Source organism: Alligator sinensis, unplaced genomic scaffold (assembly GCF_000455745.1).
Source record: "Alligator sinensis unplaced genomic scaffold, ASM45574v1 scaffold768_5, whole genome shotgun sequence".
NCBI classification, from domain to species: Eukaryota; Metazoa; Chordata; order Crocodylia; family Alligatoridae; genus Alligator; species Alligator sinensis.
In genome coordinates, this window is record NW_005841991.1 from 1,676,129 (window position 1) to 1,691,122 (window position 14,994).

The 14,994-nt window shown below is 43.1% G+C and overlaps 1 protein-coding gene across 1 annotated transcript in view; it reads right to left on the reverse strand.

The window, feature by feature from the left end:
• Positions 1-12,389, reverse strand: part of GPHN (gephyrin) — a 400,537-nt gene extending 388,148 nt beyond the window's left edge. Inside the window, exon 1 of the mRNA XM_025201357.1 lies at positions 12,315-12,389. The gene's annotated coding sequence lies outside the window, so the exon portion shown is untranslated. The remainder of the gene's footprint in view (positions 1-12,314) is intronic.
• Positions 12,390-14,994: the final 2,605 nt, after the last annotated feature.

Genomic DNA, 14,994 nt, shown 5'->3' on the forward strand with positions numbered 1-14,994 from the left:
GTGTTCTCATAACAGTTGTGATCAGTTGGGTCACTGTCTCTCCAAACAGATACCAAGAGGTCCTGCACTTGAAGTTCAGACATACAAAGGCAAAACATAATTTGACTTTTTTAGCCTCTTGAAAGCTTGGGTTTTCCCTTATAGACTATCATTCACTTAGATGCTTCAAGACAAATTGAGCTGTTTGAAAGAAGATTTTTAGTGAAAACGATGGAACTCATGAAAAACTTGTGAGGTGAAAAGGTTGAAGCAATTTCAATTTATCTGGCAAGGCATCAGTAAAAATGAACTTCAAAGCAAACCTCATTTGCAATTTTGTACTCTTGTTACAACTAAAAGTGCTATAAAGTCAGATGGATATTGAAGCTGAAAGCTAAAAATGATTGGAGCTGTGTAGGAAGTGGGGAATATGAATTCTTCAAGAATATTTTACTTGTGAAAATCCTTCAGCCTTATTTCTGGCTTTCTAATATTCTAGATATTTCACACTTTGTACTTTATCCTTTGTAACACACAAAGGGAGAGAATACATAATGATTTTCAACAATTTAAGAAGTTTGAGACTAATTTTGAAAGAAGTCTTCCAATTCAAACTTCCAAAATCAGAAATCAAGGGTTTGTCTACATAGGGAAACTGAATGGCAATTACAGTGGTATAATTAAAGCACTGTACCATACCAACATTACTTCTCTTGTAGATCTTCTACTCCAGAATAGAAGTGATTTTATTCCATATAATTACAGCCTTTTGGAATCAGATAGGAAGTCAGAAGGTCCAAGTTCTACTCTTGACATTACCTCTGATTCAGGCAAGTCATCTAAATGCCAAGCACTGCTCAGACTGCAACTCATGTAGACACAGCTAACCTAGTGTTTAACTAGTTGGCCCAGGCATTGATAATAATATAGCCAGAGCAGCACTGAACTCAGAGAGGGCTAGATGACCTTTTGGAAGAGAAATACAAATGCCCAGGTGGTTAGTCTGCACTGAGTGCTGATCTGCTGGAATTATGTTGCTATCCATACCTGATTTAGTAGTTTAAAGCTGGCTTTGGTAAATTTACAGTGTCTGCAGCTCACCTTTAATAGTCATTTCCACACATGTAGAATAAGGTTAATAACAGTGTTATGTTCATAAGTGCAAATGGTGGCCATTGGTGGAGTCTTGGACCTCAGATGAATATAGACTTCATGAAGTTCAGGGGGTATGTCAAGCCATTTATTCCAGACTTAACAGGAAAAAAAACACCGCCCCCCCCAAGCCCAAACCAATTCAACCTCCTTAGAATAAGCTGGACACAAGCAGGGATTACAGCCCAAAGCAACAGGCCAGAGCAGTAACATAACTAGGGCAGGGTAACAGAGGCAATCACCCCAGGGGCTGACAGGGTGGGAGACAAAACAACCAGCTTTTGCTTCAGCTGTGCAACTGCAATTATAATGGCACAGGCAACCAGAAGTTGCAACTGCCTCTGTGTGCAGCAACCACTCCAGGTACCCTGCCACACACTGACTCTGTCGGGCCAGGAGACTAGGCAGAACTAAACCAGATGGATTAACAGGCCTGGAGACAGCAGGCTATGTGTTTGGAGACAGCAAGACAGGAGGAAGTGTGAGCATGGTCCTTAAAAGGAAACAAAGAAATAGAGAGCTTCTTAGGCAGAGAGCTTGCTAGCCTAGCACATGAGGGGATTCTTGAGAAAATAAACTGACTGCTGCTATTGTTTCTCCTGTGGATTTTTACATTTTCTATTAATAAAAAAATATATGTACTAAGAATACATTTGACTTGCTTCATATAGCTTTTATCCCAACAAACAACACTGCCAGGTTGCATATTCTATCTAACCACCTGAGCATAGAAGGCAACATAACTTACCTTTCCCATGTATGGGTTATGAGGCTAAATTCTTGCTTGGTTCCTTAAGTGCTCTGATGCCATTGACTTTAAAGTTCTATATAAACTATTAGTATTTAAAATATGAACTGGCTTACACTTTCTTTAAGCGTCACTATTTTGGTAAAACAACAAGCCAAAAATATTCATATGCAGTAACACTCTGTTCCCAAAACTACTGAAGTACAATATTAATTGCCAGACTTTTTGTCTTTGGTCTCTGCTGGCTCTTTCTGCTCTCTTGATTCAGATTAATCTAAGATAGGGATGTTCAACCTCTGGCCCACGGGGCAACTGTGGCCCATGAAGCTATGGCATCTGGTCTGAAGGGCTCCCCATGGGTTGGACAATTTGGCAGTGGGGACCATTAATACTGCCACCCTCCCCTGCTATCAAATTCCCAAGCCTCATGTGTCAGGTCAGAGCTAGGCCACATCCCCTCCCCGCACATAGCCAAAACACTTTGCCAAGTGCAGCTGAATAGGGCTCAGGCCATACCCCTTTCTCTCTGTGTGGATGGGCTGGGGCTGGCCCATGCTCCCTTCCCCAATGGGGCCTGATTGGGGCTGGGCCACTCTCCCTTCCCTCTGTGGAGCCAGGCTGCCTGCCACCCCCCTCAACATGGCTGGATAGGGCCCTGCTGCACCTGTCCCACAGAGCCTTGGAGGCTTCCAGCAGGGCTTCCAGCATCCCAGCCGCCTGCTGGGAGCAGCCCGGGCTCACAGCTGGCAGCAGCTCCCCAGAGCTGGGGCTGGCTGCAGCCAGGAGACTGCAAACAGCTGCTGCCTCCCTGCCCTGGTCCTGGACCCAACGCATGCCAAGGAAAATGGCCTCGTGTGCCATGCTCGGCGTGTGTGCTGGGGGTTGACAACCCCTGCTCTATAGTCAACGCCACGCCAATACTCTTAACTATTTACAGTTTATTGAATTGTAATATACATTTTATTTCTTATTCAAAATATATATAGGTAAATATTCTAATAGATAACAAAAGAAAACTTTTCAAAAAATATTCTTAGCAATATCTTTTAACAACACCAAAGGTATACAAATAAATATTTACAATATGATAAGCCAAAAATCTATTATACCAAACTAACCCAATTTCATAACATTTTGTACAACATATTCATAATTATGATAACAATTATACCAAATATGAGGTGCAGTTTTACACAATATAAGGTGCATTTACCCCTGGATCCCAGCTAGCAAGGGGTGCTTCCCCTTCTATGGGTCTAGCTGGGAGGGAAACTTCCACCTGGGGCTTCCCTCTGGAGGGGCGGGGGCAGTGCCTTATTTCAGGGAAGCCTCGGGGCAGTGCCTTATTTCGGGAATGCCTCCCCTGCGGGACTTGACTCTGCCAGCAACTTACAGTTTTCTTTGAGGAGCCGCTGACTGGGCCTCAGAGCCCTTTGCTCAATCAGAGGCCCCACCAGCGTTGTCTGCGTCACTTTGAGACGTCCCCTCCTGGCCCTGTGACCCGCTTTGGGCACTGAGAGTTCTTCCAGCCCTTGGGGGGGAGGGGAGGGGGCGAAGGAACCTAGCTGCTGCTGGCTGGGTTTACCTAGCCTTATGCCTAGGCCTCCCCTTTCCCAGGCCCTGCTCTAGGCTCCGGGGCTCTTTTGTTCTTTGGTTGGGCCACACTGCAGAGCTCTGGTTATCCAGCTTGTTGGGGCTAACCTTTTTCTGCACAGTAAGGGTGGCCAAAATTTGGAATAGGCTTCCAAGGGAGGTGGTACTCTTCCCTACCTTGGGGGTCTTTAAGAGAAGGCTGGACATTCACTTGGCTGGGGTCTTCTGACCCCAGTGCTCTTTCTTGCCTAGGCAGGGGGTCGGACTCGATGATCTGTTGAGGTCCCTTCCGACCCCAGCATCTATGAATCTATAAAATATATGAAACAACTGGAGGATGCACTGACTCTGTGCGGGAGGTGCAAAGTCTCCTGGGATGCTGAGGGGCTGTGAGCTAACTTGAATCTGGAGGGGATCTGGGACAGAAGTTCAATAAACTGATTTAACCTAAATCAGTTAAGTCTGATATTACATCCATCCAGGTTTATCTTAAACTGGTTTTGTCCATTTTCAAGAGGTTTACGTGCACTCAGCTTCTGTTGGGCTATTGATTTGAACTGGTTTCTGATTACTTATACCGGTTTATGTGTAATTTCTGTGCTTAGCCTTATTCATCTCTTGGGGCACACTCTAAAACCCAATTTTTAAAAAACAGATCATTGCCTTCACTCAAGAAAAAAAATCCATCTGTTTCCTACTCCACTATACATATATAATTCTAATGGGAAAATGTTATGCTTACCCAACAGCAATGATGGGCAGAATTCACTACTGGAACAGCAAATTATGTTTTTAAAAAAGCATCAGATATTCAAATCTGTTATCTTCTGGTTCCACAGCTAGATTTTCTTTTTCCAAAAAGGACCCAGAAAAGGACTCCAAAAAGCTTGAAGCCACATAAAACTTTTGAGCACATTGACAAAAACTTGCTCAACACTAGCTCCTTAATTTTCTGAACGTAGCAAGTATATTTTCACGTGCTTCCCCACTATGTCTCCTGCAGCATATGAATACAACACACATGCAGATACAGCTCCAGGCAGAGAACAGACAGAACAACTGCTCCTATTAACACTGTCAGCTTTAGCTATTCCTGCTATCATACTCAGTTTTATGATTCATAAATAATTCAATTATCATTCTCATATTTATAGTACCTTTTACTACACCATACCACCATATTCCCTGTATACCTGTATCAAATATAATAGGTATGAATATAGACCAACATAGACATGCCAATTTATTTGCTGTGGTGTTAATTATGTGCACTTAACGAGCTTCTCCAGCCACAGTCTGTCAGACCTGTTTCTATACACAGATAGAAATAAAGGATTTTACTAGTACATTGCCTCCCAAACCAAGAGCTTCATGAAATGATCTCACATGTTCATGGAAAAGGAGGAAGGACTTAAAATACCATGATGTTGGGGCAATGCTTCAGAAATGTAGGTAGAGAAATAAAAGCAGAAAGTTTCTGGCAACCAACCCCCCCCCCAAAAAAAAAAAAAAAAGTAAGAAAAGATAGGAGTGTCTACATATTCATTAATGTGCTTTTGCTACTGTGCATTAAATTTAGTACATCTAATGTGAGGTACTAAATAGGCTGTCCTAATGCACAGTAGCAAAAGCATACTTTTTTAGTGACACTAGCTAATAGTTGATTGAATCAGCTTTAGATAAAAGTGCCAAAAACCCCCACTGAAGCTCCCAATCTATACAGATGCTGGGGAGTCAGGTGAAACTAATGTGATGTCTCTTCCAGTAAAGCGCTGCTTGGTTTTTTTTCCACATTGGTCAGCAACTACTGAGATTAACTAGTTCAGAGTGGCATGAGCTTTAATAGGCAACAACCTACTTTGTCAGTGCTATGAAAGGACTGTAAATGATTAAGTAAGAGCATGTAGGCTGGGGATAGATGGTACACATAACCTGGTTTAAGTGATCAGAAACTGGTTTAAACCTGTAACAGAGCAGAAGTTCAGCATCCCAGATGCTTCACAGCCCTAGGCTGGGTGGTGCTGGGCTTGGCTGTGCTCTCTGCTTCAGAGAACAGGGCTGACTCTGCCCTTCTGCTTCCTAGTCAGGGCTCCGGCAGAGACTGACGGCACAGCAGGGTCTGCCTGGCTTCCCCCAGCCCTCCCCCCTCGCTGCTCAAGCAGTGATCCCCCTCTCCCGCCCTCCCATCTCCCACAGCATGGACCCTAGACACGTGCTATGCTAGCTAATGCTGAGAGGTGTCTGTGTGTGTGTGCCTGTCTGCCTGTCCCAATTTCACTGGGGCAGGCAGACAGAAGTGTTCACTTAAGGCTTTTTGGAGCTAATCAACAGGTCAGCTTGTAATGTCCCTCCATTCCTTGCTTGGAAAAAGCTTTTTAAGAAGAGCTTGAACTAATGAGAGAGGCTTTTGTTTTGTTGATGGGCTAAAAGACACTGTGTTATAAGCTCCCTGATGGCTCCCTTGCCTGTCAGGTTTACAGACAGTATGAAGAAGCAGAGAGAGGGAGATTGAAAAGCTCAGTATCATCAACAGATGAATGCACTGCAACCTTTTGCCTCAGAGTGTTGCTGGGGACTGGCAACACTACCACCCCTTGAGCAGCGACCCGGGAAAAGCCTGGGATTGTACAGGCAGGACGGGGGTTTACACCCCTCCCTAAACAGAGCATCCTGCTGGAGCCTGGCCATGTCCCCCCTCAGCTCAGCACTGTGGAAGGGAAGGGAGGGCTGCTCTAGCACTCCCCAGCTTCTACCCTGAGCCACTGCAAGCATATGCCTGAATTTCCTCTGTCCAGAGGGAATGTCTGTACACTTGCAAAACGGTTCAACCTAGGCAGTGTGAAAGACCAGAGGATACTCACCTGGTGTGTCTCCTCAACTATGAGCTCAGGGCCAGCCAAAATAAAGTCTCCATCCTACAGTGGGAGCTGCCAGCGTGCACCAGATCCACTTTAACATCTTGCCAGGTGAAGCAGATTGGTGGGTTACAGTGGCCGGGGCAATATCCAGGGGCCGAGCAGAGAACCAGAGGGAGAGAGAGAATGGAAGGTGGTGGGCAGGTAAGAAGATGGCCATGTCCTGCTTTAGACTGAAGCCCCGGGAATGGGGCAAGATGCCGAAAGGGTCTTGGGGCTTGGAGGAGTCCTCATCCAAGGGAGGGAGAGAGAGGAAGAGAGAAAACAGGCACTCTCTCCCTCAACTTGTTTTTTTTAATTTGAACATTGATTAACTGCTGCCGACAGCCAATCAATTTGGATGCGGTGGCAATCAGAGTGGAAGAGCGAAAGGAGCGGGTGTTTTCTCCCCCAGCTTGGTTCCTTTTTTGTTTGGCGTTAATTTGACCGCTGTGGGCAGCCAATTGGCCCAAACGCAGCAGCAATCAGACAGGAAGAGGGAGAGAGAGCGGCGGATACTCTCTCCCGCGGCTTGTCTTACATTGATTAACCACCTCCAGCAGGCAATTAAGCCAAACGTGGTGGCAATCTGAGAGAGAGGGAGGATAAAGAAGAGGAGAAGGAAGAAAAGGGAAACACGGTCTGTCTCTAACGCTGAGGCTCAAATGTCTGAGAAAAGACAGACTAAGTAAAAGAAATTGCCTTGATCCCGACAACCAAGAAAGGGACCAATGGATCCAATAAGTTTGCTTTCGGCTTTTCATTTCTTCTGGGGTTTTTTTCGCTGGGCAAAAATCCGGGCATGAACCAGCAGCTGGCAGTGATCAGGGCGGTGACGTCAACACCCCTTCCTCTCCCCTTTCTTTACATCTTCAAAAACCATCAAAAGCCGTGGCAGGCGGGAATAAAAGGGGGGGGGGGAGGGAGAGAGAGAGGGAGAGGGAGAGCCACCCTGAGCAGGCTGGCAGAGGGTTACAATGAGTGGGAGAAGACAGGTGAATGTCCATCAGGCGCAAGGGCACACTTTAGATGGTGGCAGCCCGACAGGCAGGTTACACTAACTTGCAAAGACTGAATCAATTCAGGCTCAGGCTTTTTGAATGTCTGTTCCTAGACATAAAGACAGGTTTGTTTCTGGGCCATCTATTAATTCTCTTCAGTTCAGTAATACACTGCAATTATTTTTTTCTCTTACCAGCACAGACTTTTTAACAGAACTTTGGAAATGAGATATCATTGTAGATGTTATGTACATGTTATGTAGATGTTATGTACATGTTTACTATGAATGTTCAAATGTGTGTGTGTTCTATTCAACATGCTGAGATCAGCAGACACTTTGACTTGACTTGCCTCCTATTAGAGATTTAATTTATTTTTAAACTCTTTCTTTCTATTCTCTCTCCATCTGTTCAGAAGAAATAAAAATAAGGAAAGAAACAGAAATACCAAAATCTTCTGTGCGATGAAGTCCATAGATATTGTGTGAGAATCTCTCACGTGGCAAAAAAATAGTTTTCCAGCATGTGTCTGTCATCGGTGCCTCGTACTGATCTAGTAAGTCTAGAATGTTAATTTAAAATGGGAGATTCTGGGAAATTTGACATGAAAAAAATTTCTAGTACAGTAAAGAAAAAAAAGTACCAGTACCAAAGATAACTTTTCCGTGCATCTTGAAGCTGAGTGACTTGAAGCTGCCTGTCCCTCCCTGCAACCTTGCCCTCTCCCCCTTCCACATTGATCCTCTATCTGCCCCCCAGGCTCCCTTACTTCCCTGAGAACATCTTCTGCCCCCTGCTGCCCCTCCTCCAACCTAGGACACAGAGCATGGCCCCATAGCATTAATGTGGAGCTGGCACTGCTGCTATAGGGCCAGGCTGGAGCTGTGTCCTGTGCCCCAGGTTGGAGTGGGGATGAAGTCTGCCAGTGCCAGAGCAAGGGAAAGCAGCAGTGGATGTGGGGACAGATGCTGTAGTTGGGGTGGGGCAGAAGCTGCCTGGGTGGGAGATAGGGGGAAGGAGGGGAGGGGAGGGGAGGGGGACCAAGACTATAGAGGGACAGACAGGGGCCTGAGGTTGTGGGACAAAAGGCAGACTACCCCTCTGCCTCCATACTGCCTGTGCCCTACCATCTGCACTACTACAGCCTGTCCTGCACTGCCCCCCATCACCTGCCCCTGCACTGCCTCCCCACCAGATGCCCTATTTGCATGCCCCCACTGCCTCTCCCACCACCTGCCCTTTTACTGCTTTCCCCACCACCTGCCCTTTACCACTTCTTTCCCCACTTCAGTGGGAGAGGGGTAGAAGGGGGTAGAATTTAAGATAATCCTCCAAAAATGTGATTCTATCCATGGAAAATTATAACACATTTATACATTTTCCATGGATACAATCTAATTATCAGGGGGTCATCTGAATTTCAGGGTCATCTTGGATTTGGGTAAATATGATAATTTGCTAGTATCAAAAAAACCATACCAGTGGAGACTAAGAATGTATTGCTACTGAAATGTTTGGAGACAATAATGTAATCTTAGCTATTTTCTTTTTTGAGGGCATGAAGTTTCTTATACTGCTCTGTTTTGGTATTTCAAAAGACACCTGTCTGGGATTTGAGGAAACTTTATAGGCAGATTTCTGAGGCAATTTTTAATCTTCTCTTTTTCTCTTGCCCCAGAGACAGGGATTTCACACAGTAGAGTAGTATGTAAAACTGTCTTTTTCAGAGGACTTCTTGGGAATTGCAACTTCATCAAAGGATCAGAGAGTCTATCAAAAGATATATTTTTCTACCATACAGCTTCCTACCCTATAACTCTCGATTTTTCCATTTGATATGATTGACTTCAGTGTATTATTAATGAAAATGTTATTGATTTACATTTTCAGGGCAATTGACCTGGAACTTGTACATTACAAAACAGCACAAATATTTAAGAGCGACTGATGGAAAAATCTGGCCAAGTGAACCTATACTCTGATAATGTTGTGGGACAAGGAAAGAATATTATTTATCAGACCACTGCTTGAATTAATAGCGTCGCTAATGATCCTTTACTGGTACTTCAGTATATTTGATACAATATCACTCAGGTGCTAAAGATAGAACCCCCAAACCCTAAGTGTACAGGGTCCTTTTTCAGGGTAGAATCACAATTTTACAGAATAGAATAACCTTCTATTTGGTAACAAAATTAAAAATTAGACCTGGGACAGGAGCTAAAATGACAAATGACTGTATCGTTGAAAAAATAGTTAAAGCAACTGAACCACATGCAGGAGATGGAAAGTATTTGACATAAACATTTTATATCACATGATGCTGGTTTGGTGCAAAAGAAAACCTTATTTCAAGTCAGGTGGCAAGAGTATTATAACCCATCTCTACCACCTTTTATCCAGAACCTACATCATATGAGGATAATGTCAATTCAAATATTAACACTATATACAAGTGATCAATAGTAATATAAATTAATAAACTTAAATTCTCTTGAGTTTTCTGTTTTACTTGTGACATATAAGAGGTGTACTGGAATCTGTTGGCAGGTCAGCAATTTCTAAGTTAAGCACTGGGAAAATTTTACCTAATTGTCTTTTATTCTAATGTCATACATGACAGAGACAAAGAAACTTAATGGAAAGAAATAAAGCAGTCACAGTGCTGCTATTCAACATGACACCATATAAAAATAATTTCAGTCACCTGCTCTTCAGAATTTAATTAAATACTATTCTCCTAACAAAAATGTTAGGTTCAACTCCTTTATTAACATTGTAGAACTGACTTTTGTCTCTTCTATGTCCTTTTGCACTGCTCTGGTAGCAGAAGGCAGACAAAAATTTGGCTTCAATAGCTAGCTTGCATTTCCCCTTACAAAAGGACAGATTTTTTTGGCATCATGTGCAAAAACACTCCTTAAGTGTTCATACTGGCCATACCCTCACACAATTACACATTTTATGAGAACTGCTCTTATACAGTTACTCAGTATGCATTTTCACCTCTTAAGAGTATCCATTAGAAAAGCCAAAGAAACAGTATAACATATTCATATTCTTAAGAGGGAAAAATACATTTCCCCCCTTGTAATATAGTTTGCCATACAAGAGATGTCCTGAATATTATCTCTGAGGAAGTAATGGATATTTTAAGATTAACATCAATACAATCCTTCAGATCCTCTCACATTTTAATCAATCACAGTAGCCACTTATTGCTTCTTATGCTACAGAAACAGAGTTGCATTTTATTTCCGTAGATTAAACAAACTAATGGATTACAATTTTTTTCATATAGGTTATGGGCAAGGAAGGAATTTCATTACTTTGGAGGTAATAAAAAGCAAATCTGATACTCCACAATAAGCAAAAGTCACCATCCCTTGTAAGGAATCCCTACCACAGGCCTCCAGTTATATTTAACTCTTCAAAGATTCTTGCTAGGTACAGTTCTGGAAATCAAACTTGCCTGTTGTAACAGCAGGTAAAATTCTCCAGAATCAATAAAGCACAAAGCAATCAGACTGATAAAGAGATTCCTGAAGTGGTCCTAAACTGGACACCCAAACCAAAAGCTAAACTAAAATATCTAATCCAATGGTTCCCAATATGTGGTATGGGTACTACCAGTGGTACGCAGACAACCTGTCAGTGGTACATGTTAACAGATTTATTATAATTACTTTATGTTGTATCGTTTTAAATTGGTGGTGCGCAATCTGTCAGAGTTTGGGAACCGTTGATCTAATCATTTTTGAAGATCATGACTCCTGATTCTAACCATTCTAACCTCAGGTAATGAACATACTTGTCATCTTTTCCTCTTTATACTTTTTTGTGAAACTGATTATCAAACATCAAATATATTATAAGCCTGTTCTTTCAATCTGCAAATTCAAGACTTGTATGTGATTTCTTTACTCTAGTAAAAATGGAACTGTTAGCCTGCATCGACTATTAATCTTCCATGCTTGAACAGACATTAGAGATCAGATATGCCCTCCTCTTTGCTAATACTTGACCAGGATTGAACTCTGATGCCCTGCTGTTATAAACAAGGCCAAATATGATCAACATCCAGTGTACAAGGCACAATCCATAAGAGAGGGGACTACATTTTCTAATAGCAGGTGTTGAACGTGATTGACAGCCTACATCAGTGGGGAAAACATTTTCAACATTAGTTAAAGAGGAACCTAGGAAAAGTCATGTTTGACCCGATGTTAAACATGGCTCCATTTCCTAGTTCTGGACTTGTAAGGACAACTTATGTTTACATGATGAACTAGAAATAAATGGAAAGATGACTGCACTAGGTAAGTACAATTATAAGGCATACTCATAAACCTTTATGCTTCTGCAGTCTCTTGCTCAGACTTCCGATGACTGTGTCTATTTCATGACATGAGGGGCAGTAGCTGACATTTTTCCTAGTCAGAACAGAAGTTACCAACATTTTATTTAGCATGAAAGAAGAAATACTGAAGAAAAGAGGAGTTTTAAAAATATATGAAGAGGAACTCCTAAGAAAACTGAGAATAAACTTGTAATCAGGATATTCATATCTAGTTTGATAATATAATCAGCCTACAAACCAAGAGGGAAGAGAAAGATGGGCACAATCTTTTTTAAATCAGTAATATTCTCAGACTATTTTCCCTCTGATCCCATTCTTATGCTGACACAGTATTGTCTATTATCTGTGCTCCTTGGGAATAAAATCATGAATGAAGCCATTCCTTTTCCCCTACCTCCACTGTGAAAGACAAGGTATGGTTCTGGTCACATCTGCTGGTATTACAGACCCAGCACATGGCGCACAAGCTGCCACTAAACAAAATTTCCAGCATCATAACTAAAATCTGTACCTAATTAAAATTCCAGAAACAAGTGATCATGAGGAGGCTTTCTATGCTTAGCTGTAAAAAAACCCCAGATACTCACAAAGAAGGATCTTGAACCAGATCTTTAAGGTTTATCCCACTACGATCCTCAGCAAGATTCCTGAAGCAACTGTCACTCACTAAAAAGAGAGAAAAGCAATAGTTTAAAGTTGGGGAACTGTGTACAATTTCTGCCATACCATTAAAAACATTTAGTTTGGAGATAAGTGTATATCCCCAGGAAATCTAGAGCTTTTCAGTGAGGCTTTACCTAACTTACAGATGTGTTCACAAAGCAGAAGAGATTAAACAATTTGCCACAGGTCATATGGTGAGAATCAGGAAGAATTTCAATTAGGAGCCTTAACATACCTGCTCCTTTGCTCTGATTACACAACCACACAATTTTATCCAACCCAACACTAGAGGCTTCAATATGCACAAAGTCACGTAATTATAATAATTAATCATACATAATTTAGACCTCTTTATAGGATTTGAAATATTGACAATAGCTGTATGTTTATGTTTCATTTTAAATTCATATAGTTTACACGCCAGTATAAATTGTTTATTTGTACATATGTAAAACATAAAATTTAGATAGCAAAATCAGGAACATAACTTATAAATAATCTCTGAATTCTGTTGAAAACAGTTCCAGGGCAACAACCCACTCAAGATTTAATGCAACAATTACATAGGATTAAGTTTAAAAGAAGAAGTGTTTTATTTTATTTTCTAAGCACACTGTTGTTTAAATCTGGTGTTCAAATCTTATTTCTTTGCCTTGTTGTACATCCATACTTCCCTTTGGAATAACACTACGCTTGAGTAAGAAAAAAGCAGGCAATTGCTTTAATGGAAAAAAATAGTCAATAAAATTAAAGGAACTTAAAATATTCTGGACTGTGTCAAGACTTCTGAAGGATATGAAAGACTGTGATGTGTCTTAAGAGGATTTTGGCTGTAACCATTTGTCAGACTGAAAAGTTACTGAAAGTCACTGTCAACTGCAACCAACCACATTTAGCAGCAATGAAATAACCTGCCAGCTTGAGGGACCCTCCATGAAGAATTGCATAGTCACTCACTTCCTGAAACATGACAGACTCTCCAGCAGTTTTGGGAAAGAAGATGCAATGTAACCAAGAGCAACTGCAAGAGCCGGCAGACCTGTTTTCCCTCTCCAACATCTCTACTGATGTGCAGCATACCTCTCCAATTCACACCTGCTGGTATGTGACACCAAGGTCCCATCTACATGCTATATCTGTTATTCAATTACCTCGTTAATTGTGACATTAATTTAGACTGGCTACACATACAAATTAACTATGGCACCTTAAAAAGTCCTACCAGCTATAAAGTTATTGCCTGAAAATGTGTAATAACTTGACACCTGATTTCTATCCAGCTTTAATCAGCACATATAGCTTGTGCCCCCTGTGGCTAGGGCTAGGTACAGACATTATACATAATTGAGACTACATGCTTAGAAATTGAGCCAAACCCATAATCATACAGAAGTTTGGGGCAAATAGACCAGAGTAAAAATAGTGGAACCCAGTCTAACATTATCCTGGATCGATGCGCATTCAAATTTATGTGAATTAGGTTAGTCTGGTGCATCAAATTTCTGTACCAGATCCCCTATCGAATTAAGTTAGGTTGCTTTCTGCCAGCATCCCAGGCAGGCTCCTTTGTGGCCCTGCTAGCCCCCTCTTGCAGGGAGGTGCACTGGAACTCAGCCTGCGTTCAGCTGCTCTGGCCAAGCACCTAGTGGGCCATCTCCTGCCTCAGGCCAGATGTCAGACCCAGGCAGGACAAAGGTGGGAGAGGGGGAAGCAGGGCTTGTGAGTTGCTGGGGGGGAGGCGGTGCCAGAGGTGCATGTTGTATTTTTGGCACAGGTTGGCAAGGCACAGAGTGTCCCTTCCCTGTTCTAGTTCTGTCTGAGCCCCAGGAAAGGCTTGGAGGTTTCTTCCCCACCTCCCCTGAGCCAGCTCCAGGTTACAGGCTGAAGCTCCTTTCCCTGCAGCTGTGGGGCTCCAGTTCCTGGGGAAAGCAAGAAGGGGAGTCACGGGTGATTCCAGTGCAAGAACAGGGGCTGCAGCCTGGGGAACAGAGTGAACAGCCCTCTCTGCCAGCCCTGTCTGCCACTTGACTGCTAACTGCTGTTGGCTGGGCTGGCTTGACTCAGGCAAGTCTGTTTCCAGCATGTTCTTATCAGAAGCACCTGGGAATAGAGTGAATCAGTGGAACAAAGGACAAAACCCCAGCTGGGGCCAGGTGAGTGCTTTCCTGACCAGCCATGGGCTCCAGGCATCTGCTTGCCCCCTCCCACCCTGCTCCTGGAGACACCATGACACATCTCATGGGTTCCTAGCTCCCTGCAGTGCATGGTGGCAGTGTGGAGAGTCCTGAGCCAATGCCCTGATTTGGGGAGTGTGTAATGAGTATGTGCGAGTGTGCATGGCAAGAGCCTTTCCTGGGGTCTTTTGCTGGCCCCTGGCACTGCAGTCTGGCTCTAGGTCCTGGATTCACCTGGCTGGGCAGAGTTGAAGATCCATCTTTATCTCTGCCAAACCCCCCAACAATCCCTCCTGGCTTCAACCAGAGCTCTGTGCTGGCTCCAGGGCTGGGGGTGAGGGAGAATTCTCTGAGCCCTTCTCAGATCTGCTCCAGTGCACGGGTCCTGGGGCTCAGACAGAACCGGGACGGGGGGGAGGGGGGGGCGACA